The 25,493-nt window shown below is 42.1% G+C and overlaps 1 pseudogene; it reads right to left on the bottom strand.

Annotated features, from left to right (window-relative positions):
- Positions 1–227: 227 nt before the first annotated feature.
- LOC116888898 lies at positions 228–1,531 on the bottom strand (annotated as a pseudogene).
- Positions 1,532–25,493: the final 23,962 nt, after the last annotated feature.

Consider the following 25,493-nt stretch of genomic DNA (forward strand, 5'->3'; position numbering starts at 1 on the left):
ATTCAGTATTTTCTTTTACTTTGTCCCAGGCCTTTTTAATTCAAGAACAGAATGATGAGCGATGGCTCACGCTCTAAAGCATCACTAACTTTCATCCTCCCCTACCCTCTTTGGGATTTAATCTCTCCTCAGTAAATGAGCTCAATCCCAAAGTCATGGTGGCTCCAGGTTCCGTTTATCTACCTCCTTTCCCCAGGCTCACCTCATCCCCAGGCCAGGATGTCACCTCAGCTTGAATACATGGGAGAGCCTAGAGCAGTGACAGGAACGGAGGGAAGGACCTCACTCTCATGAAAAGGGACTAGAGAGTAGAGTGTGGTGAAATGAAGGCTCCCATAGCCTGGGGAACCAACATTGGGCCCTGGAAGCAGAGGAAAGGATAGAGCCTGCCCCCAAGGGAGACCCTGCAGCTTCATACTTGTTGGGAATAGTCAGTGCTTGATCATTTGTTTGCCCTCCTGGCTCAGGTTACAGAATGACACACAGACCACATCCTTCTCCAGCCCAAGCTGTTTGGTAACGATGCTGACCTGCTGCAGGGAAGGCTTCAGGCACTGCAGAAACGTGTTCTTCAGGTTCCCCCTCACACAGTTCTCAATGCTCATTGGCTTTCTCTTGCAGGCCTGCGCCAGGGTTTCTGCTTCGCATACCTCCTTGAAGGTTCTCAATGTTATCTGCTTCCTCCACCCACTTCTCCAGCAGGAGCCTCAGTTTACACAAGTCCTTGAAGCTGAGCTTCCGGACCTCAAAGCCATGGATAGTGGTCTGGCTGAACACCTTTCCTAAGAGAACACCCATGGGGGGCCCATGTCAGCCCGAGTGTACTCTTCTGCTTCAGCAGTTTGGCAAATTGCTCTAGTTATGCCTGCGGGGCTTTCTTGTTTTGGAACTCCTGGGGACTTGGTTACATCTTCTCCAACTTCACAGCACTGGAGTGGACAGTACAGTGCCCAAGGGAGGCCCTCTCTGAGTTGCTCTCCACTTGTGCTCCTGCCTGTCCTTCAGGCTACAAAGACTCTAGGCCAACTTGAGGCACTAGTCCCAATCCAACCTAAGGTCCACAGGATTTACTGCTGTGAACAGACACCATGACCAAGGCAACTCTTATAATTGGGGCTGGCTTACAGATTCAGAGGTTCAGTCCATTATCATCAAGGCATGACAATGGCAGTATCTAGGCAGGCATGGTCCAGGAGGAGCTGAGAATTCTACATCTTCATCTGAAGACTGCTAAGACTGGCTTCTAGGCAGCTAGGATGAGAACTTTAAAGCCTACAACTATGGGACACACCTGTTCCAACACTCCCTGGGACAAACATATACAAACCACCACAGTGGCGGGGACATGGGTAGATCCCCAGCACCTCTGTGCCTTGTCCAATACCTGGCCCCATTCTAGGCCCACTTGGGTGGGGCTGGGACCCTAACCAGGTCTGAGGGTTCACCCAGCCCAACTCCAGGCTTCCTGACCCCTCCTCCTCACTCACCATGGGAGTGAGAAGGTGAAGTCTAAAGCCAGGTACCAGGCCATGGGGAAAGTGGGCAACCCAAGTTGGGAGCCTGACAGAAGGAGGGGTCACCAAGGGACTGCCTCGATATAGGTTCCTTCCAATATTAATTCATCTTTCTGGACTTGATAAACAGAACAGGTAATACCCATCTTGATCCAAACCCTGCAGATGAAAATTTCAGTGAAACAAGTTTTAGATTTTAACAAGAGATCCATTCTTTTGAATGACAATATTGATTGAAAAAACCCAACAGCATTGATAGGGGTGGGGGTACAAAGACATCATGGTGTAACAGAAGCCCAGGGTAATTCCTTTCATCAATTCTGTAAGTGACTCCAGATATTTCACACAATGGCCTTTCTGTTTGCCCATCTTGAATTCAACCCATAACCTCCTCTTTTTCTTTCCAAGGAGACACTATACATTGATGTGGTTCAACACCTTTCAAAGGTTTCCTCTGGATCCCTTTACCACAACTGTGCATCCATTCAGAGTAGTAGTGGCATTTTCTGGATTCTGGACAATGTGACAGCTGAAAGTCGTCTTCATTCTCAACATAGATGTGCAAAAAGAGAACATTTGACTTTTCAATACCCTTTCCCATTTGACCTGCCTATCTTCTGTTCCCCTTTCTCTCCCCATTTGTTTTTATTTAGATTAACCTTGATTGAGAGAGAAATATGGGGAAAAACAGCTAAAATTAAGGGCCATTTTAGGAATAGCATCAGACCTAATATAGCAGAAGCTTCCTAAAATATATACATAAAAAAGGTTCTCTAAATGAAATTGCCAAATAATGTCAACTGGACATCTCTTTTCAACAAATGAAGCTTCTAGTACCAGGACTGGGTTACATCTAGTTGAATTTTTGTCCAAAGGGGTCCCATGAGAACCCCCAAACAACACAGGCTGTTGTCAAGACTATAGCCTGCTCTCCACAAACTGACAGCAAGGTCCCATTGCTGAAGACGACCTCTATACAACTCATTGAACATGGAAGAGTCAGGCTGGTACACAGAGCTTTCATCCCTACGTGTTAGCATCTTTGATACAGGAAAGCACACTGTATGCTACCAAAGGAAAAACACAAACACCAACCTAGTCACAAGCCCTTTGATCTGCAGTGGTGCCCTGCCTGCATGATATGCTAGGGCAAAAACACAAAGCTTGTGGGAGTAACCAACCAGTATCTAATTTAATCTAACTTCAGGCCCACTACAGGAGATGGAACCCATACCCAGCACTGCTTGGATGACCAAGAAACAGAGATTAGAAAGCCCAGGAACGTGGATTAAAACCAAATATTACTGTTCTAAAAAATGTAGCAATAAAACAAATCCTAAGGACATTTTGCTATACTCATAGATCAGGGCCTTGCACAGCAATCGTTGAAGAAGCTTCCTCCTGAAAGCAATGGGAACACATACTATGGTTGTTTGAAAGAGAGAGAACTCCATAGGGTCACAGATTTAAAAGTTTGGTCATCAGAGAGTGGTGGCCTTATTGAAGAAAGCATGTCACTGAGTGTGGGCTTTGAGGTTTCAAAAGTCCAGGCCAACTCTCTCCCTGTGGACTAGGATGGAACTCCCAGCTACTTCTCCAGTGCTGTGTGTGCCACCATGCTCCCTGCCATGATGATAATTAACTAAGCCTCTAAAACCATAAGCAAGCCCACAATTAAATGCTTTCTTTTGTAAAACTTTCTTGGGTCATGGTGTCTCTTCCCAGCAACAGAACACTAATACACCCTCTAAATCAAGACTGACACACATATGAAGTCACAGAGACTGAGGCAGGATGCACAGGGCCTGCAAGAGTCTTAGAGCTGAAAGGAGAAGTGTACACATGCCCCATCCCTAACACAGAAGCTTTCTTCAATGGATAACCCATGCAAATGGGAATTCACAGCATCTTTGGAAGTTCCTTGTCTCATAATACAGTGTCAGGGCATCTTTCTTTCTTTCTAAAATATTTATCTTGATGTTTTATATTATGTTATTTATATATTTTCCTCTTTTCTTTTTTCCCCACAGGTCCTTTTGTGTATACATTATGGCTTCCAGTTTAGTGCTTTTATGGGTTTTTCCGAGTGTGTGAACAAGTGGGGTTCTTTTCCTTGTGCCTTTTCTTGGGCTCTTTTTCCTTCTGTTTGTTTATTTTGTCCAACATTGATGTGACTGTTTTTGTTTTATTTTACTATTTTTTTTAATTTTTATCCCTTAGAATTTTTTTTTTATGAGAGATGAAAGAAGGTGGATCCAGATGGAAAGGGGGTGGGTGGGGAGGGACTGGAAGAACTAGAGGGAGGGGAAGCCATAATTAGGATATATCGTGTAAGAATAAACTCTTTTATCAATGAAAGGAAAAAATTGTGTTTATGCCCCTTCTTGTGCATGCAGGTATAAATGCATGTGCACTTGGGCATGCATCTCAATCACTCTTCACCTTAGTTTTTGTTACATTTATTTATTTATTTATTTATTTATTTATTTATTTATTTAGGAGACACACACACAGAGACAGAGAGAGAGAGAGAGAGAGAGAGAGAGAGAGAGAGAGAGAGAGAGAGAGAGAGAGAGAGATCACTCAGAGGACAGCTTGCAGAAGTTGGTTCTCTCTTCCCACCATGTGGATTGTGGAGGTCAAACTCAGGTCTGCAAGGTTTGGCAATGGTTGCTTTAACCTGCTGAGCTATCTCACCAACCTTTCACATTATATTTTGAGAGAGGATCTCTCACCAAACCTGGAGTTTGCTAACTGGTTAGACTGTTGCCCAGGAGGACCAGAATTCTGCTTCCGCCTTCCCAAAGCTGAGGTGAACATCACTCTGGGTTTGGACTTAGGTTTTCATATTTGCATGGCCCCTGTTTAAGTGACTTAGACGGTTCTCTAGTCCTCCTTTAAGAAATGCATCTGGGGGCTGGAGAGATGGCTCAGTGGTTAAGAGCACTGACTGTTCTTCCAGGGGTCCTGAGTTCAATTCCCAGCAACCACATGGTGGCTCACAACCATCTGTAGTGGGATCTGATGCCCTCTTCTGGTGTGACTGAAGAGAGTGAGAGTGTACATAAATAAGTCTCTAAAAAAAAAAAGAAAGAAATGCATTTGGTACAAGAAGTCCCGTAGCCTAGGGTGACATTGAACTTCTGATTCTCTTTACTTCTACCTCTTGAATGCTGGAATTGCAGACACTCGATATCATACCTGACTGGAGATTTTTTATTTCTTTTTTTTTTTTTTGGTTCTTTTTTTCGGAGCTGGGGACCGAACCCAGGGCCTTGCGCTTCCTAGGTAAGCGCTCTACCACTGAGCTAAATACCCAGCCCGAGATTTTTTATTTCTTAAAAAGGAAGATAATGGGAGTCTGTACACGGGATGGTGAGGAGTGGGGGATTGGAACTCTGTTTTTCCCTCTCAATTTTGCTGTGAAATCTAAAATTGGTCTTAAGTCTTTAAAAACAAACAAACAAACAAACACGAAGAGGACATCGACTGCATTTCCTAGAACACCTAGATCATAATAGATATTGCAGTAAAAGCAATTTTCACATAATTGCCACATCAACCCTATAAAATGGATACATTTCACTGATGAGAAACATCACTGGGCTTTTGAAAGGGGAACTAATTTGTTCAAGGTTACCCAGCTTGCTAGAGGCAGAGCCCTGTCATTTCCCCATGCCCTAATGCCTCCTGCTGAGACAGACTTCTGCCTGAGGAACTGCTCAGAATATGGGAGTCCACAGCACTGAAAACAATTGTGTTGACAGTAAATGGGAACGGTAATGAAAACAACTGAAGGCATCACCAAAATACGGCTGCAATTTCAGCTTTAACAGATTGCAAAGGGTTTTGAGGTAGGCTACAGATGCCAGTTTGAAGACCTAGTCTGCTATTTATGAAGCTAATTCATCTTTTTTTTCCCCTGTAGCTACTTTTTATGTAGATGGTCTTTAAGCCAGGTGTGGCAGTGTTTGCCTGTAATCCTAGCACTTGGAACGATGGAGGCAGGAGGATTTTAAGTTCCAGGCCAGCCTGAGTTATATAAAAATATTCAGTCAAATTAAAAAAAAAATCTTGGGCTGGAGAGGGGCTCAGTGGTTAAGAGCACTGACTCCTCTTCCAGAGGTCCTGAGTTCAATTCCCAGCAACCACATGGTGGCTCACAACCATCTATAATGGGATCTGATGCCTTCTTCTGGTGTGTCTGAAGACAGCTACAGTGTACTCATATAAAATAAATAAATCTTTAAAAAAATCTTTGCGTGTGTGTGTGTATGTGTGTGTGCATATGTGCACATGTGTGCATGCACTCTTTCTTGCATGCATGTGTGTATATGCTCACCCATGTAAGTGAGTGTAAAAGACAGAGGTTGAGTCAGTGTCTTCCTTTGTTGCTGTCCACCTTATTTTCCTGAGCTAGAAACTAGGACTGTAGATGACTGCTATTTTCTTAGCCAGTGAATCCCTGAGATCTGTGTCCTCCCCCCATGCTGGGGTTAATGGCAGGCCCAACTGTACTCAACTTTTACATAGGCGCTGGAAATCTGAACTTAGGCCCTCAAATTGTGCAGTAAACATCTTATTCACTGAAATATCTCTCTAGCAGAAGACTTCTGAACAATTATTTTGCAGAATGCCCTACATGGGTACCATATTTGATCATTTCTGCCCCCTCCCCTCCTTCAACTCCTTCTGTGTCCTTCCCTCCAAAATTCATGTGTTCTTTAATTAGTACATTTTAATTATACATCTATATTCCACCCCTGTGTGTGTGTGTGTGTGTGTGTGCGCACGCGCGCACGTTTGTAACTGACTATATGGGCTTGAATCACCTATTGAGAATGCTCCTGATTTAGAGATGGGACCTTGTGAGATACCACCCACCCCAGTCAGCATTGTGGACCTTAATCTTCTGTTGACAGCTGAATTCTGATTGGGGTGAAATGGAATCACAATGTAGTTTTTACTTGTATTTCTTTCTTTTATGGGTAGGTGTTGGACCATGGTCCAATAACAGACTCTTATGAAGAGATTTCTGAGTGCTTATGAGAAAGCTCCAACTAACCAAAACAAGTGTCTTGTACCCTCAGGTTTTTCAAAAACACAGAATTATTCTTAGATTATGCTTTTGTGTTCCTCCTAAGTATAGTAGAAAAAGGTGGGTTTACTTCAAATTATTCATTACTATTGGCTATTGTTCTCTGTTTCTATGTCTCTATGGAAACACCATGTGACTTGCCCAGTACATGCAGTGTACCTTGCCTGTGTCCTGTGGCTGCCCCTGTGATTCTACACTTTACACAGTGAGTCCTTTTGACTCTCAGAGGATGAACTGTCTGATGCTCTGAATAAAGTTGGCGATTGCATGGGGCTTTAGACTCCCTCATTTATCCACTGCGTTCTCCCAGGTCCCACGGCCTCTAGAGTGAACTTTAAGAAAATTCAGCTTTCTTAGCTGTTTCATGTTTATTTGTACTTGAGAACTGTCTGCTCCTGTCATTAAACCATTTGTTGATTGAGCTGTTTGATTTCATGCCATTTTGTTTTGAAGATATTTTGACTTTTACTTTATGTGTATGGATGTTTTGCATGCACATATATGTCCTAGGGAGACTCTTGTCTATGGAGATCAGAATCAGGTGTCAGATCCCCTGGAACAGAAGTTACAAATGGTTATAAGCCACCATGAATCAATTGCCACAGGTCTGTAATTTAGTTTTTGAGTTATTTGTATATTTTAGGTATGGATCTTCTGTCAGATGTATAGCTAGAAAAGATTTCTTCTCATTCTAGTTACTATCTCTTCACTGCTTAATTATTTCTTTTGCTCTGCTGAATATTTTTAATCTCGAGGGATCCTATTACAGACAATCACATGCAGGGAATCTAGCCAGTCTCAGAGAGAAACATGCCATGTTTGCTCTCATTTGGGGCTTCGAGATTTATTTTCACACAAGCATCTATGTTCAGATGATCAGAAAGAAGCAATGAAATGTCTAAGGCAGAGGTTCTGAACCTGTGGGTCTCGACCCCACTGGGCGACACATATCAGATAGCCTGAATATCAGATATTTGTATTATGAATCCCAACTGTAGCAAAATGAGTTATGAAGTAACAATGATAAAAAATTTATGGTTGGGGTCACCACAACATGAGGAACTGTATTAAAGGTCTCAGTATCAGGAGGGTTGAGAAACACCGCTCTAGGGGAACAAAGAACTCCAGTGAAGAGGAGATGCCAGGAAAAGGAGGTAGACTAGCCAAGTATGGGGGTGGAAAATGTTCAAGGCACATTAAAGGCTTGCATGAAAATGACCTTACATAATTCTATGCAATAAAATTTTAAGGAAACGGAGGTGTTGAGACTTCCTTTAGGATGTTTTCACAGTAGATAGGAGGAGTGGATCAGTCAGCTCAAGTCCCAGTTTGAGCTTGGGAAGGTTGGGATTCAGTTGAGTAAAGAGCTAAGTTTTGTTTGAATCCCTCTCGTTACAGAACATTGTCCCCAGAGGCTGCAGCTCTCTCTTGGTCAAGTGACCATGCTCTTTGATGCCTCGGGACTACATGACAGCAAACTACTACGATGTTCAGAGGTTTTCTGTTGGGTGGCATCTTCTTTACTGGTCTTTCTGCTTCCGTCCAACTTATTCCCCACTCTTCTTGCAGACCAGTTAGAAAACTGTAGCATGCTGCTCTCATGCTTGGAGTTAATCACCCACTTCCTGTAAACTTTGAGATGAAGTTTGGTCATCTTATGAAGAGGTGTCCAATTTTCTGACATTGCAATAGTCAGTCATCGACATAGTTCATACTGCAGGGCTGCACCATCAAGCTAACGACCAAAAATTGCAAAGAATCTCTAAATAGATTACTTAATTTTATAATCTCCTGTTGGGCCATCTTCAGACCTGTCCTGGGCTGCATGTGGTCCATGGGCACCTACTGGGATATACTTATAAGGTCCTATGTGTCTGAAATATAGGTCACTGTCCTCTTCCAACAGCAGCACACATCTGCTTTCAGCATACAGTCCAGCATGCCCAGACACATAAAAACCTAAGTAAATCTAAAGAGGAGGAGGAGGAGGAGGAGGAGGAGGAGGAGGAGGAGGAGGAGGAGGAGGAGGAGGAGGAGGAGGAGGAAGAAATAATAATGGGTGAAAGCTGTATGTTTAAATTTCTGTATTAAAAACAGAAGTGGCTTCACCATCACTGCAGGTATTTAAGCACCATGGAGACAACCATTTAGTGAGCACATCACAAGGGGCATTGTAGTGAAAGACGGACATAGCCAGAAGACCCTTAAAATCCGTCTGTTCTTATAGGTGTGAACAGTCAGCGTCCACAGGTTTTTTTCTTATTGAGAGATGACTTTTCAAATTTCTTCATCAAATAGCACTTGGAATTGAGTAGAATGAATTGATGTCAAATGTAGGTAACTTAGTTTCGGCCTTGGCTATCTACTTTACAAGTAACCACATCGTTCAAATCCAGCAATCATTGTTCCACCTCCTTGATATAATTTCTGCGCAAAATGGTGGTTACAACTTCTTGCGCAACAGAAATTGAGGGATGTCTAAAGAGTTATTAAAGAAAACTTTGCAATGTTCATGAGTAAATTTAAGAACAAGATTCAGTTTGGGGGAAAATGTTAACTCAAAGTTTCTATGACATTTCTGTTTGTTTTGCTTTGGGCTTTTTTTTTTTTTAAACCTTACTTGTTTTCTTATATACATTGATGTTTTGCCTGGATGTGTGTCTGTATAATGATGTTGAATCCCCTGGAATTGAAGTTATAGACAATTGTGAGTTCCCATGTGGGTACTGGGAATTAAACCCAGGTCCTCTAGAATAGCACCCAGTGCTCTTAACCATCGAGTCATTTCTCCAGCACCACCGCCCACATTTTTTTTTTATTGAAACAGAGTTTCTCTGTGTAACTCTGGCTGTCCTCAAGTTCTGCCCGCCTCTGCCTCCTAAGTGCTGGGGTTAAAGGTATGGCACCACCGCCTGGCCAAATTCCCCAGCTTAAGTTCAGGAGCAGTTCCTCAGACCAAAAGCCACGTTTGCTTGAGTTTTCTTCAAGACTTCAGAATGTGTAAGAAAGCTCTCAATTTTGTAGATTTTTATAGACTATGGGTTAAGAGTTCATAGGGTGTGACAGCTACATGGAGAAAACATTAGGGATTTTTGACTTACCAAATGACACAAAGACTGTCTTTTGTCATTTGCAATACAGTGTGAAGCACAGTGAAACAAAATACATAGTTTTATAATTGGTGGTTAAAGAGTTGGCTACTCTTGCAGGGGACCTGAATTCAGTGCCCAACATCCATATTAGGTGGCTCATAGCTGCCTATAACTCTAGTTCCAAGGGATCTGATGTACTCTCCTTTTAATTAAAAAACAAAAAGATTTTATTTTGCGTGTATATATACTTGGCCTGCATGTATGAATGTATGTTACATGCACTCAGTAGGCATAGACATGGGATCTTCTAGAACTGTAACATTAGTTCTAGGAACTAAACCTGGTCCCCTGCAAGGGCAACAACTGCTCTTAGCTGCTGAGCCCTCTCTCCAGCACCTAAATTGAACTTTCTTTTAAAAACGAGATTCAGTGATAATAAACTTCTTCAGATTTTTGTGTTGCTGGTGCTGATGTGTTTGTTTCAGATAAGGGTTTAATGAAGCCTGGATTGATCTTGTACAAAAGATTGGTCTGTGTAGTGAGAATTTTGGCTTCTTTAAAATTCAGTTATGTTATGAGAATGTTTTTGTTTTAACCCCAAGTGTGGGATATGAGGCCGCTACCTATGCTAACTGTGATTTTTTTTCTCATGCTCTAGAAGGGGTGTGATTTTTACCAGCTGCCCATAGTTTACCTTTGGAATTTGGCGGACTCTTGAAAGGATATGAATTCGAAAGGGCCAGTGGCAGCTGTTGCTCCTGCTGAGGGTCCCTGATGTTGTGCTTGCTATCGCTGGATCGCTGGATCGCTGGAGACATCCTGACAATGGAGATTGGACTTGTCACAAGGAAATTAATGCCCTTAATCTTCAGGAAGTAATCTAAAGAGGCCTACACCCTCTTCCCCCTCTAACCCTTTTTTTCCCGCCTTCCTAGTGTTGGCGGGGGTTGGAAGGGATTGGGTTGGAATAAGGGTTTAAAGCATGGTAGATAATAGAACCCAATTAAAGTAACCCAAAAAAGTATGCCTACAGGTCTTCAAGTTTTGTTCCTCCTGATTTTGCTTCCTAAGTGCTGTCATATTCAGTTTCTGCAGTACCAGTGAGATAATTCAGGGCTTTGTGCATGCTAGGGAAGTACTCTAACAGAGCTCCCAGGGCCATCCATCTCAGTTTCTGCCAAACACTGGACAGCATATTAATCATATTTAAAGACAATTACATATTTCAAGTTAACCTAAGAAAATGTGTTAAATGTTTTTACTACATAAAAATTTTTCATGTGTCAATAAATGTATTAAATAGCTTGATATGTATATTACATGATAAAATAATAAATATTAAGACATTATTTTGTGAAGACTGAGGGGGGAGGCAGTATGAGATGTAGAACAGTTGGGGGGGGGTGGACCAGGAGGGGAATAAAATCTGGAATGTCAAATAAATAAAAAAAATTAAAAAGACATTACCTTGTAACCCATTTTTATAGTATATAAAATGTATGTACTATATATATATATATATATTTCCTAATTAAAAAGCATACTTTTGGCTCAAAATATTGAGAAAAACTGAGACAAGAGAGAGGTTAGAGGGTATGGAAAAGTCGTAGTGCAGTGCGGTAGGTTAACTGGGTTCATCTGTCCTCTCAGAAGATTGGTAGAGCATTCGGAGAGCATGAACCGGGTACTAGGTTCCTTCACTAGCACCAGGAAAAGAAACAGATAAAGTTTCGTGATATTGACTAAACTTAAGATATCCAATGTAAGAATTATTTGGAGTTCATATTTACTTTCTATCAATGTTGTTGTATTTACGTAAATATTTAAATTGGGACTAGAGAGATTGCTCAGTGGCTAGAGTACTTGCTACTCTTTCAGAGGACCTAGGTTCGGTTCCCAGCACCTGCATGTTGGTTCTCGCAATCTGTAACTCCAGTGCCAGGGGATATGACACTGTCTTCTGACATCTATGAGAACTAGGCACACACATATTGCATATATATGCATGCATGAAAAACACTCATACATTAATAAAAATTTATAAAGAGAGCTGGGCAGTGGTGGCACATGATTTTAATCCTAGTACTCAGGATGTAGAGGCAGGTGGATCTCTGTGAGGTTGAGGCTAGCCTAGACTACAAAGAGAGAGAGCCAGGACAACCAGGGATACACAGACTAAACCCACTCTTGAAAGACCAAACCAAAAAAATTTTAAAAAAGAGGTGAATTATTGATATAGACTGCGACAAGCGTTTAAAATAGTATAGTAATCAAGAGAACCTAGTCTCAAAAGCCCACAAATTGTGAGCTCATTTCAGTTATATGAAGTACTTCAAACAGGCAAATTCACAGAGGAAGAAAACAGGTTAGTGTGGATCGGTGGCAGAGAAAGCACTTGGAGGAGCAAGATATAGAGAATGCCTGCTTAGCAGGGACCTGGTTCTTTCCCTGACTGATTGATACGGGGGAATGACATATAGATGTGGTTGAACAGTGTGAATGTACAAAATGTCATTCAAGTGTACACTTGGAGATATTTCATTTAAAATGATATGAGTTCTGCCTTAATAAAAAAAAGACCAAAATACAAAACAATGAAGAGTTCGGCTCCGATATCAGTTTTTATTAAAAGTAAATGTAGTGCATCTATTGAAAGAGCGAAGCTGGCAGAGTGGGTAAATTAACATGGCTCTCTGCAAAGCTCCACTTCCAATATACTGATACTGGAAGGCGGAAAGTGAAAGGAAGGCAATTGTATGCCACCTAGTCACTGATCAAACAAAGCAGGAGTAGCTATATTAAAATCAGATAAAGTAAGCTTCAGGGCGTATATTCAAATATTACCAGGGATGAAGACGTACGTTGCATAAAGACAAAAGATTCACTATGCCAAGCTGACACAGTGATCCACGGAGTACACCAAAGATCAGGGCTTCAAAACATACAAAGCAAAAACTGACAAACCTAAAGGAGGAATAAACAGATTCACAGTTCTCCTTGGGCTCTTAAACACAGAGAAGAACTGAAAATCACCGTTGTAGTTAGAAATACCTCTCCTATAGACATTCATATTCACGAGCCAAGGAACATAGGTGGCCTCACAAAGCTGGAAAGTGTGAAATGAAGACTTCCGAGAGCAGTTGGAATATAGCCCTGTTATTTACTTAGCGAGACCTGTTTCAGACTTCATTTTGTTTATGTATGTGCATGTGTGCATGTGGAGGCGTCATTTTCTGGAGATCTATCCATCTTTTTTTTTTTTTTTTTTTTTGAGAAACAGGACCTCTCCTTCGCCTGGAGCTCATCAACTTGGATACACTGTGCAGTGGTTTCCATGACAAATGTCCCCACCCCCACCCAATTTCAAGTATTTGAACATTTGGTTCCTAGATGGTGGTACTATTGGGGAGGCTTAAGGGACAAGATCTTGCAAGAGGAAGTATGTCAGGGGCTGAGCTTTGATACTAAAAGCCTTGTGCCATTCCAGTGCTCTCCCCTCTTCGCTCTCCCTCTTTATCTATATTATTTCTCTTTCTCTCCCTTGTGTTTGAAGATGTGAGCCTCCACCTTTCTGCTCCTGCTGCTATGCCTACCAATTGTTACCACGTCTCTCTGTCATGGTGGAGTCTGATCCCTCTGAGACCACGAGCTGAAATAAACTCTTTTTCTCTTGAGTTGCTTTCGGTGATGTTGTTTCAGCACAGTAATAAAAAGGTAACTCATGCAGACTGGCCGGTGAGCCCCATAGATCTTCCAGTTTCTACTTTCTTGGTGGTTGGATTCTCCAGGGTTACAGCAGCTCTTATAGAAGAGTCATGATGATAGAACTCCCTTTGACTTTAAACTTCCATATATCAGACGACGAATTTGTGTTGTTTTTAACCAACAAGCCTGTAGTACTCTTATATAAGACATAGAAAACCAGTGCACTTACTGAAAACCACATCAACTGTGTCTAATGCATTGCCCAGCAACAACAGAGCATGCAATCTTTTGAAAAGTGCATGGCATACAGACGAAAATTGACCAGAAAATGAATCATGAAAATCATTTTCAAATCCCTCAAAAGTAGGAACCATAATGGTTTTGTCCTGACAGGAAGGATCCAGGACTCTGGCCAACACTAGCTTTCACCACAGGGGTGGTTTAATGGGTGGGTGGGTGGGTAGGTGGGGTCTGGTGCTGGGTTTCAAGTCTGTCCATAATGGTTATATGCTAGAAAGCGTCAGAAAGCTAAAAGAGTCTCCAAGCTCTTGGCAATTAAAAAAAAACTAGCAGTTCTGAGGAGGTTCAGGAGACATTCATTGAACCAATGGAGTGCAACACATGAAAGCTTGGGGGAAGGGGCAGAGGTGGAACTGAGGAAGAAACGTACAGCAAGGAGGGCACAGAAGAGAGCTCTCCACCTATGTTCCCTCTCAAGATTCTGGGAAAGTAGAAAGCCAGGAATCTCAAGCATGCAGAAGAGGATGAAAATAATAAAACTAGGGGTCCAGAATAATGAAACTGAATGAAATAAACACCAAACCCCACATGGGAAATGCAACTGATCAGAAGTAACATGAATTTGTCATTTTAAAAACACCTATAAAGGACACTTCAAGCTCCACAGAGACTTATATGTAATCTTTAGAGGATTCATTTCGTCTGGAAGACAGAAATAGATGAAACATTTTTCTAATTGATTTTATGAGGCTGGTTTTATTCTTAGACCAAGAAATGAGAGGTGGGGGGAGAAGAGGAGGAGGAGGAAAAGGAACGATGAGGAGGGGAGAAGAAAAGGGAAAGGAAAAGAGTGAGCTGGCTTGGGACTAAGCTAGTGGTGAAGCTCTTGAAGCAGGACAATGGAGTCAGGAGAGAAGCACAGCACATGCTTTTAATATTACAAAATGAAAGCAATGAAGAAAGCACACAGCATCTCAACTCCAAGCACTGCATAGCAAGGAGAGATGTGTGCCCTCGAGGACTACATAGGATTAAATAAAGGCCTTTAACCTGAAACTTAGAACCAGTGGGCCAGTGAGATAGCTCAGCCAATGAAGGAGCTTGCCAGCAAGTCTGATAATTTAAGTTCAATTCCCTGGACCCACATGGTGGAAGCAGATTCCTGCAAATTGTCCTCTGACTTCCAGTGTAGTACACACACGCATGTATAATCAATAAGTCAATATAATAATTTTAAAAGAAAGCCAGTACCAGGTCCACTATAGGGAAAGTTGTCACACAAAGATCCCAGATCGTTGCTGCAATTCCCAAACTTGCAGACATTGCTTTGGGAACTGTGTTAGGTCGAGTTGTTAAAACAACACCTCTACCCTAATATCCCAGGAAGCAGAGCCCATGCTAGACGCACACACACACACACACACACACACACACACACACACAGAGAGAGAGAGAGAGAGAGAGAGAGAGAGAGAGAGAGAGAGAGGAGGAGGAGAAGAAGAAGAAGAAGAAGAAGAAAGAAGAAGAAGAAGAAGAAGAAGAAGAAGAAGAAGAAGAAGAAGAAGAAGAAGAAGAAGAAGAAGAAGAAGAAGGGTAGACCTTTATATAACTAGTGCTCAGAGGCATAGTGTCTAATGTGGCTCCAGAATCAGGCTGGGATCTATGTGCCTGGGTCCCTGATTTATCTTCACCAGCCTTAGAGGTGGCAGTATACTATTGCCCTCCTCTTGAGATGGTGCAAACCCCTAGGATGTAAGATCCACACACAGTCTACCTTAGCACAGCTATTGCAGGCCAGTACTCATGAACAGGACTCTGGACTGTCTCCAACACTAGGCAGAGAGAGCGGTGCTCCACTGGGAAAGAGCCATGTCTCTGCCTGAATCCCCACTGGCTGGAGCATGGGATTCACTGCTCCACTGAATGAGTGAGACTTGGGTACAATTTAGCTTAGCATCCTCTCCAGTGGCTAATGATCTGTTTGCATCCATGCTATCCTAACCTTGGGGAGCACAGCATGGTCAAAGACCCTATATTCTGGAAATAGGATTAGGTAATAATCACAAGGCTTTGTTTTGAAATCTAGTGCCAGGCTTAAGGACAATGCACACTGGGAAGAAGAAAAACCCCTCCTTCCCAGGCTTACTTATGAACATCAGAGCTCCAGTGCCAGGGAAAGTCACATGGCCTAAGGTTATCAGACCTCTGTTCTAGTTAGCATCACTTGTGACTGGCTACAAGGACTTGAGCTCACATTCTCAAATTAGCAGTAAGCTTTCCATAGAAGTATGGGCCTCATTTTCAAAACAAAACAAGGTCGAGCCTGGGTGCTACTCAGATGAGAGACCTTGGACTAACACAATATTCAACTCATTTTGAAGGCTGTGAACTTAGGGTATGGCACTGTTTGGTGGGTTTGGTGGCCACAAGGGTGCTGTGGAAGCCTAAACTAGTCTATCTATAATGCCTAAATCTAGGTAAAATTTTACAGTGCCTGACTTAGAAACTTCAGATGGCCATCTAAGCTTATCTAGGCTACAAGGCTTATGAGAACAGACCATTCTCTAAACAGTCTCCTGTTTAGAGTCCCCACAGAGGACTGGGGACAAACCTGAGCTAGGATTACCTCCTAGTATTGAAAGTGAGCCCTCAGGGCAACAGCTGGCTATTAGCAAATCTGGACCTAGGCGCCGCCTAGTGTTGAGATTATGGAATTAACTTCGGTCTCAGAGTAAAGCAGCCTACCTTAGAATTTCTGAGAAGACAAAAAGGATATCAGATTCTTCAATGTCCAGATGATATCACATGTCAAGAATCCAGACTATCTTTTGAAAGGCTATGGCATCATCCAGCATTCAAAACATGCACCGGATAATTAGCAGACATGGGTTCGCATCAAAGAACTCTCAAAGAATATAAAACAGCTACATTGGGACTGGGATCAGGATTGATCAAACAAGAAATAATTGATCTATCTGTTGTTGTTGCTAAGATAGTGTGTGTGTGTGTGTGTGTGTGTGTGTGTGTTTTGTGTGTTTAAACGTCAGATGGTAACTTGAAGGTTAGGTCTCTTCTTGGTGTCCCAACAAAGTTCATTTGTGGTTTTTCTCATATATATTTTAAAATTCCTCATTTACTCTCAGTGAATGATCCAATTCTATAACTTGTCTTCCATTCCACACTCTGTTTTCAACATGGTCCACCCTGTGGGTTAGGTTTCCACTGAGTTGTTCTTTTGGCTTATTTATTTTCAACATTGCTTCAGCAATTCTAAATAGTGCATTCTACTTTCGTATTTTGGATTAACTTCAGCATTCAATTCAGCTTTAATTTTTGTTCTTCTGGGGGTATTCATATCTTCTTTGAGTCATTTGACCACAGGTATAATCATTCTCTTGAACTTGTTATCTGGATGATCTCCTAAGTCATTCCCATTAGGATTTATTACTCTGGCCTTGGTAATTGCAGAAGGGGGCATGTTGTCTTGGTCTTTCCTGTTACTTTTGTCACTGTGCTGGGGCTTGGGCTTTGCTTGCCATGCCTTTCTGTTTGCTGAGATCGCCTTTCTTCTTCAGTGTGGGAATTCATGATGCTCAGGAGAGGACTCTGTTGTCAGATGACTGAGGTGGTTTCCTTCATGGAACTGATGCCGAGAGCTGAACACTGTATTCCAGTCCTCTTTTGAGAATCCACTATCTGCAAGAACAGACACTCTCCAATGTGTCTCCCTTGGTGATCCTCTACTGTGCTAATTTCTGATGTGGCCTTTTCAAATATCACCTGAGTAAGCTCTGGTCAAACTGGGGCTAGAAGCAAGAGGGCTCCAAAGGTGTGTGTGTAGTCAGGAGATCTATATGGTGGCTATAGGCAGGGTGTACCTGAGAGTGCTGGGAGCCCAGTCTGAGGTATGGAGACTGGAGATCCTGGAGGAGTCAATAGTTGTATGGCATAGGATATAGTAGTGCCTAACCAGCAGCTTGATGGGAGGGGCACTCAGAGAAGGGGCAACTGGAAGTCCCAGAGGAGCTGAGCAGTTCTATGCATATGAAGGAGCAGGCCTGTGTGATGCTGGAGGGAAGAGGAGTCCCAGAGAGGTTGAAAGAAATGCTTGTTGGTATTAGTCTTGATTTTTTGATTATGAAATAAAGAACATAGAAAATAAAAGGAAAACTTGACAAGTGGAACTACTTTAGTGTAGAATGTTTGGCACAGAAAAGAAAAAAAGCCAAAGAAATGGGAGTTTTTTCCTGACATGTATTTGATGAAAAGTTGGTGTGAAAAGTATAAAAGGTGCTATTTTAACTCTAAGGCAAAGCAAAACAAAGAGCAAACAAATACGGGTTGGGGATTTAGCTCAGTGGTAGAGCGCTTGCCTAACAAGCACAAGGCCCTGGGTTCGGTTCCCAGCTCCAGAAAAAAAAAAACAAAAAACAAAAACAAACAAACAAAAAAAACAAACCAAAGAGCAAACAAAGAATACAATTATAGTCATCTCACCTCTCCTCTAAAGAACGATTTAAAAATGGAGGGTAAGGGCATGGCTCAATCGTTAAGGTATGTCCTTTGAAATTGTAAGGATCACAGTTCAGATCTCAGCACCCATGTAAGAAGCCAGGCATCCCTGCAAATGCCCGGAACTCCAACCCTGAGAGGTATGGAGACAAGGAGTGTGAGAATTTACTGGCATCCAGCTTAGTTGAGACACAGAACCTGAAATTCAAGAGAAGCCACAGGTAGAAACTGGTAAAGAGCAATGGAGGACATCCAGGGTCATCTCCATCCGCACATACATGCAGGCGAATGTACAGGGGCATGCACCCCACCATGTACATATGCACAAAGGCACGTATAGATACATTGTAAAGATCTATTTGGATGGCTGTGATTTTTAAAAAGCAGAAAAGGAAACAGCGAACATTGCTGAAGATGTGAGGAAATCTGAATCCTGCACATGACAAGTAGGCACACATAATGGTACAGCATTTCTAAAATCGATCCGGATACTGTGCAAAAAATTTAAATTAGTACTCACCTGTGAGCCAGCTATCTCACTCTTGGGTATATCTGTGAAGGCACTGCACTGGGGAGCAGAACAAATTGCAAGCAAGAACTTGGATTTGTTTGCACCTTCCCAAACTGTGGTCAGCGACGGTGACAGTTGCAGGCTTCTTCAGTAGCTTTTGGGGGCACATGGCTTAGTGGAAATGCTGGGGACTTCCTGTCTATCCATTCTCGACCATGTGATGTCCCTCTTGGCTCAGGATTGAATTTATCTGGGGCGATGCGATGGTAGACGCTGTGTATTTTGTTCCCTTCTTTATAGGGCCTTCATGCTCTGTAGCATCTCTATGTCAGCCCCTTTCCCTCCAGTACTCCCCTTTAAAAACTCCTGTGGACCAGCAATTACATTTCATTGTTCTCTCTTTTAGGGAGAGAAATGCCACAGACACTTCCGGTCAGTGATAGTGCCGATGACAGCTACTGTCTCATTATTTGTTAGGGCTTTCTGTCAGGTTTTCCCCCTCTGGAATTTCTGTGGTGCATGTGTATTCTTTGTTCTTTTTCATATGTTATTTTGCTCCGAGTGGATAATTTTAAATAATCTGATTTGGAATTTGGTCAGTATTTCTCTTTGCTGGTCTTGCCTGTTTTAGAGGCACTGGGCTGAATTCTTCAATTCAGCTCTAGCAGTTGCTTAGAATTTTTATGCTTTCTCCATCTTTCTTGTTTTTCTGACTTTGTTCATGTCTTGTCTCGCTCACTGTATTTAGCTGTGTATGTGTGTTGGGACACTGCAAATCAGGAGTCCCAGAATGCCTTCACAGAGACGTTCTTTAATAGAACTACTTTGAATTATTTGTCAAGGAAGTCTTAGATCTCCATGTGGATTAATCTTCATTGTCAACTTGACTGGATTTGGAATCTCCTAGGAGAGTCTAGGTGCGCTTGTGAGGGTATGTATATCTAGAGACAGTTAGCTGGGGAGAGAAAATGTTAAGAAGACCGTAAATGTGTACGGTACCATCACCTAGGATGGGGACCCTAGAGTGAATGGAGAAGAAGCATAAGCATTTCTAGTTATCTTCTTTTTGACTGTCGATACCATGTGATGGGCCACTTCACACTCCTGCTACTGTACCTTCTCTGACAGGACGGACTATGCCCTTAGTTCATGAGCCAAACGGATCCTTCTTCCATTAAGTTGCTTCTTGTCAGATCATGCCGATGAAAAAAAGGAGCTAGTGTATTTCTCTCATTAAAATGGCATTTTTCTACATGGATTCTTGTGGAGAGTTGGGTACAATGCCAAGATGTGCACATCTGGACATTAGCGGACAACATGTGCTATTTCTTTCTCCTGGGGATTGAACTCAGCTCATCAGGCTTAGCTGCAAAGTGCCTTTACCCACTAAGCCATCTCACAAATTATTGAATTTCTTTAATGTTAGCTAAATGAGATTTAGTTTATTCCACTGGTAATATAATGTTGTATATGAAACTTAATCCTTGATGTAATACATGAGGACTCTTCTCCCCTGCACAGATTACTATTGTTATTTTAGAACTGGGCTCACTGTCATGAGAATGATATTGTCAAAACAAATTGGGCCTGCTCTTGTATTGTTTCCTAGTATATACACATGACATCATTAGACATGAGCTGTCCCTTAACCGTGCACTCCCCAGCATCAGATTTTAAGAAATAAAACTGTATTCTTCATAAGCCACCCATTGTCCATTATGATATTATAACATCACAAAAAGAAGAGAAAATGTGTCTTTGATTCTTTATATTTTTGATTGCTTACCTTGTTGTCCATGCAGAACATGGCTACTTTTGAAACTGCTACATCTTTTTTTTTAAAAAAAAGATTTATTTATTTTATGTATATGAGTACACTGTAGCTTTCTTCAGACACACCAGAAGAGGGCATCAGATTCCATTACAGATGGTTGTCAGCCACCATGTGGTTGCTGGGACTTGAACTCAGGACCTCTGGAAGAGCAGTCAGTGCTCTTAACCACTGAGTCATCTCTCCAGCCCCCGAAACTGCTACTTCTATCCCTCCTCTTTGTGTGTGTATATGCATGTGTGTGTGTGTGTGTGTGTTCATGTTTGAGCTAGTGCCTAGAGAGACAAAAAGAAGGTGCCAGTTCCCAGGCAGTTATGAGCACAATGTGGTGCTGGGAACAGAACTCAGAGCTACTGCAAGAGCAGTGAATCATCTTGGGCCATCTTTTCAGCACCTCTCTAAGTTGCTATTTTGTTTTGTTTTGTTTTGTTTTATTGACACAGGGTCTCATGTAGCCCAGACTTGCCTTGAACTCAGTTTGGAGTTGAGGGTAACCATGAAGTTAAGGATGACTTTGAACTCCTGATTCTCCTCCTTTGCCTTCTAAATGCTGAGACTGCAAGCATATATCACCATACCTGGCCCATGTACCTTCTTTCAATTTCTGCAGGCTGCCAAGAGTGTCCACCCTCTTTAGCTAAGGGACGGTTGGACTGTGCTTTTAAGGGGCAAGGATGCTGATTATGTGCTTTCTTTTCTACAGGGAGAAGTTCTGGGCCAAATAGACAGATCTTGGGAAACCCTGAGCTGGAAGAGCTTGAGGAAGGAGCTGATGTAGATAAAGTGAAACAATCGCTCTTTGTACTTATTTCAAAGCACTGTTCAGTTTAGTGCCTATCTGAGACACGTCAACTTACTCTTATTTTTATTTTTTTAAAGATTTTTTTTTGGTATGTGCTCTCTGAGTATATGCATACAAGGGGCTGGTACCTTCAAATACTAGCAGAGACCATTAGATCCTTGGATCTGGAGTTAGGGGCAATTGTGAAACAGCCAATGTGGGAAGAGAAAAAAGCACTCTTAACTGCTGGGCTACCTCTACAGCCCCTATGTCAACTCCCAAATTCAACTTTGGAATTCTCCAATGTATTTTCACCCAAATGCCATGGCTGTCCTTGTTACTGAGGTGAGACATTGGTAGATGGTTTTATATTGCTTTCCTGCTGTCAAATCCAGTTGGAACTGGTTTTGAATTTCTGCTGTGCTGTAGAAGTATGCAAAATATTGTGTTCATGTGGGTTTCACATCCTTCAACATTAAAATGAAACTAATAGAGCATGGTTCTATATGAAGTGCCAAGCATCTTGTATCTATTCAGTGAATGATAACCATAACCATCATCATCATCATCATCATCATCACCACCATCATCATCATCACAGTTAAGTATTATAGGGAATTTTACAGTTCCAATTATGGAGATAGCTGTGCTAGAAACGAGTGGAAGAATGAGAAAGAGGTGTGTCTATCAGTCACCTGTCACTTCTTTTCATAAATAAAATAAATTACTTAACATTTTTCACTTCATGTATATGTGTATCTGGCTGTCTGTGTGTATATATACATGAGGGAGAGGAGGCTTTTTGTAGCCCAGAAAGGAGCATCAGATCCTTTTTTTTTTTTTTTCCTTTTTTTTTTTTTTTATTAACTTGAGTATTTCTTATTTACATTTCGAGTGTTATTCCTTTTCCCGGTTTCCGGGCCAACATCCCCCTAACCACTCCCCCTCCCCTTCTTTATGGGTGTTCCCCTCCCCATCCTCCCCCCATTGCCGCCCTCCCCCAACAATCTAGTTCACTGGGGTTCAGTCTTAGCAGGACCCAGGGCCTCCCCTTCCACTGGTGCTCTTACTAGGATATTCATTGCTACCTATGAGGTCAGAGTCCAGGGTCAGTCCATGTATAGTCTTTAGGTAGTGGCTTAGTCCCTGGAAGCTCTGATTGCTTGGCATTGTTGTACATATGGGGTCTCGAGCCCCTTCAAGCTCTTCCATTTCTTTCTCTGATTCCTTCAACGGGGGTCTTATTCTCAGTTCAGTGGTTTGCTGCTGGCATTCGCCTCTGTATTTGCTGTATTCTGGCTGTGTCTCTCAGGAGCGACCTACATCCGGCTCCTGTCAGCCTGCACTTCTTTGCTTCATCCATCTTGTCTAATTGGATGGCTGTATATGTATGGGCCACATGTGGGGCAGGCTCTGAATGGGTGTTCCTTCAGTCTCTGTTTTTAATCTTTGCCTCTCTTCCCCTGCCAAAAGGGTATTCTTGTTCCCCCTTTTAAAGAAGGAGTGAAGCATTCACATTTTGATCATCCGTCTTGAGTTTCATTTGTTCTATGCATCTAGGGTAATTCAAGCATTTGGGCTGATAGCCACTTATCAATGAGTGCATACCATGTGTGTTTTTCTGTGATTGGGTTACCTTACTCAGGATGATATTTTCCAGTTCCAACCATTTGCCTACGAATTTCATAAAGTCATTGTTTTTGATAGCTGAGTAATATTCCATTGTGTAGATGTACCACATTTTCTGTATCCTTTCCTCTGTTGAAGGGCATCTGGGTTCTTTCCAGCTTCTGGCTATTATAAATAAGGCTGCGATGAACATAGTGGAACACGTGTCTTTTTTATATGTTGGGGCATCTTTTGGGTATATGCCCAAGAGAGTTATAGCTGGATCCTCAGGCAGTTCAATGTCCAATTTTCTGAGGAACCTCCAGACTGATTTCCAGAATGGTTGCACCAGTCTGCAATCCCACCAACAATGGAGGAGTGTTCCTCTTTCTCCGCATCCTTGCCAGCATCTGCTGTCACCTGAGTTTTTGATCTTAGCCATTCTCACTGGTGTGAGGTGAAATCTCAGGGTTGTTTTGATTTGCATTTCCCTTATGACTAAAGATGTTGAACATTTCTTTAGGTGTTTCTCAGCCAACTGGAGGTCAACATGTAGAAGAATGCAGATCGATCCATGCTTATCACCCTGTACAAAGCTTAAGTCCAAGTGGATCCAAGGACCTCCACATCAAACCAGATACACTCAAACTAATAGAAGAAAAAAATGGGGCAGCATCTAGAACACATGGGCACTGGAGAAAATTTCCTGAACAAACCACCAATGGCTTATGCTCTAAGATCAAGAATCGACAAATGGGATCTCATAAAACTGCAAAGCTTCTGTAAGGCAAAGGACACTGTTGTTAGGACAAAACGGCAACCAACAGATTGGGAAAAGATCTTTACCAAATCCTACAACAGATAGAGGCCTTATATACAAAATATACAAAGAACTCAAGAAGTTAGACCGCAGTGAGACAAATAACCCTATTAAAAATGGGGTTCAGAGCTAAACAAAGAATTCACAGCCTTTAGAGCTAGACGTACAGGCAGTTGTAAGCTGCCTGCTATTGGGTACAGTGACTAAACAAAAGCAGCAAAGTACCCCTTAATTATCGAACCATTTCTCAGCCCTTACCTCTTCATTTCTTGAATAATTCCTATGTGGATTATTAGTCATCATAAAAACCTCGCTGCTCAAGTGCTTGTTAGTTATTTCAACACAAACAAGGCCCATGCAATGACAAATGACTCATGAACCTGGAAGCAGCTATTCAGAACTTGGTAGTCTAGTGTGTGTCTAGACCAGGCAACATAAATAGTAGTGAATACTGACCACACAAGGTTCCAAATTCAGATAAGAAATTCAGGTAGCAGGAAGAGTGCAGAACAATGAATTTGACTAGCAAATACTTCCGTGGGTGGTTAAAGAGGCAGGCTTTGATGTTTCAAGCACAGGCAATGCTCATGCTTATGTTTACAGTCTGTTCAATACACTCCCTAAGAACGGAGAAAAACAATACAGGAAGTCCAGTAAGGTAAGAAAGTAGTCAGGGCAAGAACATCAACTGTCCAAGCCTACCACCCTCAAGAAAGCAATGAAAATGTCACATACACCTCAATCCCAGCATTCGGGAGGCAGAGGCAGGCAGATCTTTGTGAGTTCAAAACCAGCCTGATCTACAGAGCAGGTTCCAGGACAGTCAGGGCCACTCAGAAAAATCCTGTCCCTCAAGAAAGAAAACAAGGAGAAAGAAAGGAAGGAAGGAAAGAAGGAAGAAAGAAAGAGAAAATAGGAAAGAAAAGAAAAGAAAAGAAAGCAGGCAATAAAAGCAAGAAACTTAAAAGTGGTCTTCCCTATTCACCAGTTGCTACAGTTGCTAAGGGTCGATTATCTTCTTTTGATCAATTCATAAACTATTTTGTCAGGATTATTGTATCCTCTTTCTCACCTACAAGGGGCAAAAGACATCAGCTTTTGTTTAGCTCCTCATTCAATTTGAGGCTTTAAGACACTATTCTTTAGTAGTGGTTCTTCACTTTCTCTAACTCTTCACTACAGTTCCTCATGTGGTAGTGTCCCTGCCCCCAACCATAACATTATTTCCGTTGCTACTGTTGTGAATTGTAATGTAAATATTTTGGGAGATATGGTTTTGCTAAAGGGGTTGTAACCCACAGTGGGAGAACACTGCTGTAAGAACAAGAAAGAGAGAGCTCACCTAGCAAGTGAAAGGCCCTGGGATGGGTTCCCCAGCATTACATAAAAGATAGCTAGAGGGCTGGAGAGTTGACTCAGTGGTTCCGAGCACTTGCTATTTTTGCAGAGGACCTGGTTCAGTTCCTAGTACCCACATGGCAGCTCATAATCATTTGTGACTCTAGTTCCAGGGTATCTGATGCCATGCTTCAACTTCCATGGGCACGAGACATGCACATGGTGCCCATAATTACATTCATACAAATACATAGACACATTAAGTGAATAAAGATGGATAGAAACAAACTTATAAATACATGCATATATTCCAATGCAACATGAAAGCTACATTCAGGACCTGTGTTCTGGGGAGGTTGTTTGAGAGTAAAGAAAGAGATTAGACATCAGAGCAGATACCTTTAATGCTTTAACTGTTATTGTTGCCTGGATTTAGAGTCTAG

This window comes from Rattus rattus, chromosome X (assembly GCF_011064425.1).
Source record: "Rattus rattus isolate New Zealand chromosome X, Rrattus_CSIRO_v1, whole genome shotgun sequence".
Lineage (NCBI taxonomy): Eukaryota > Metazoa > Chordata > Mammalia > Rodentia > Muridae > Rattus > Rattus rattus.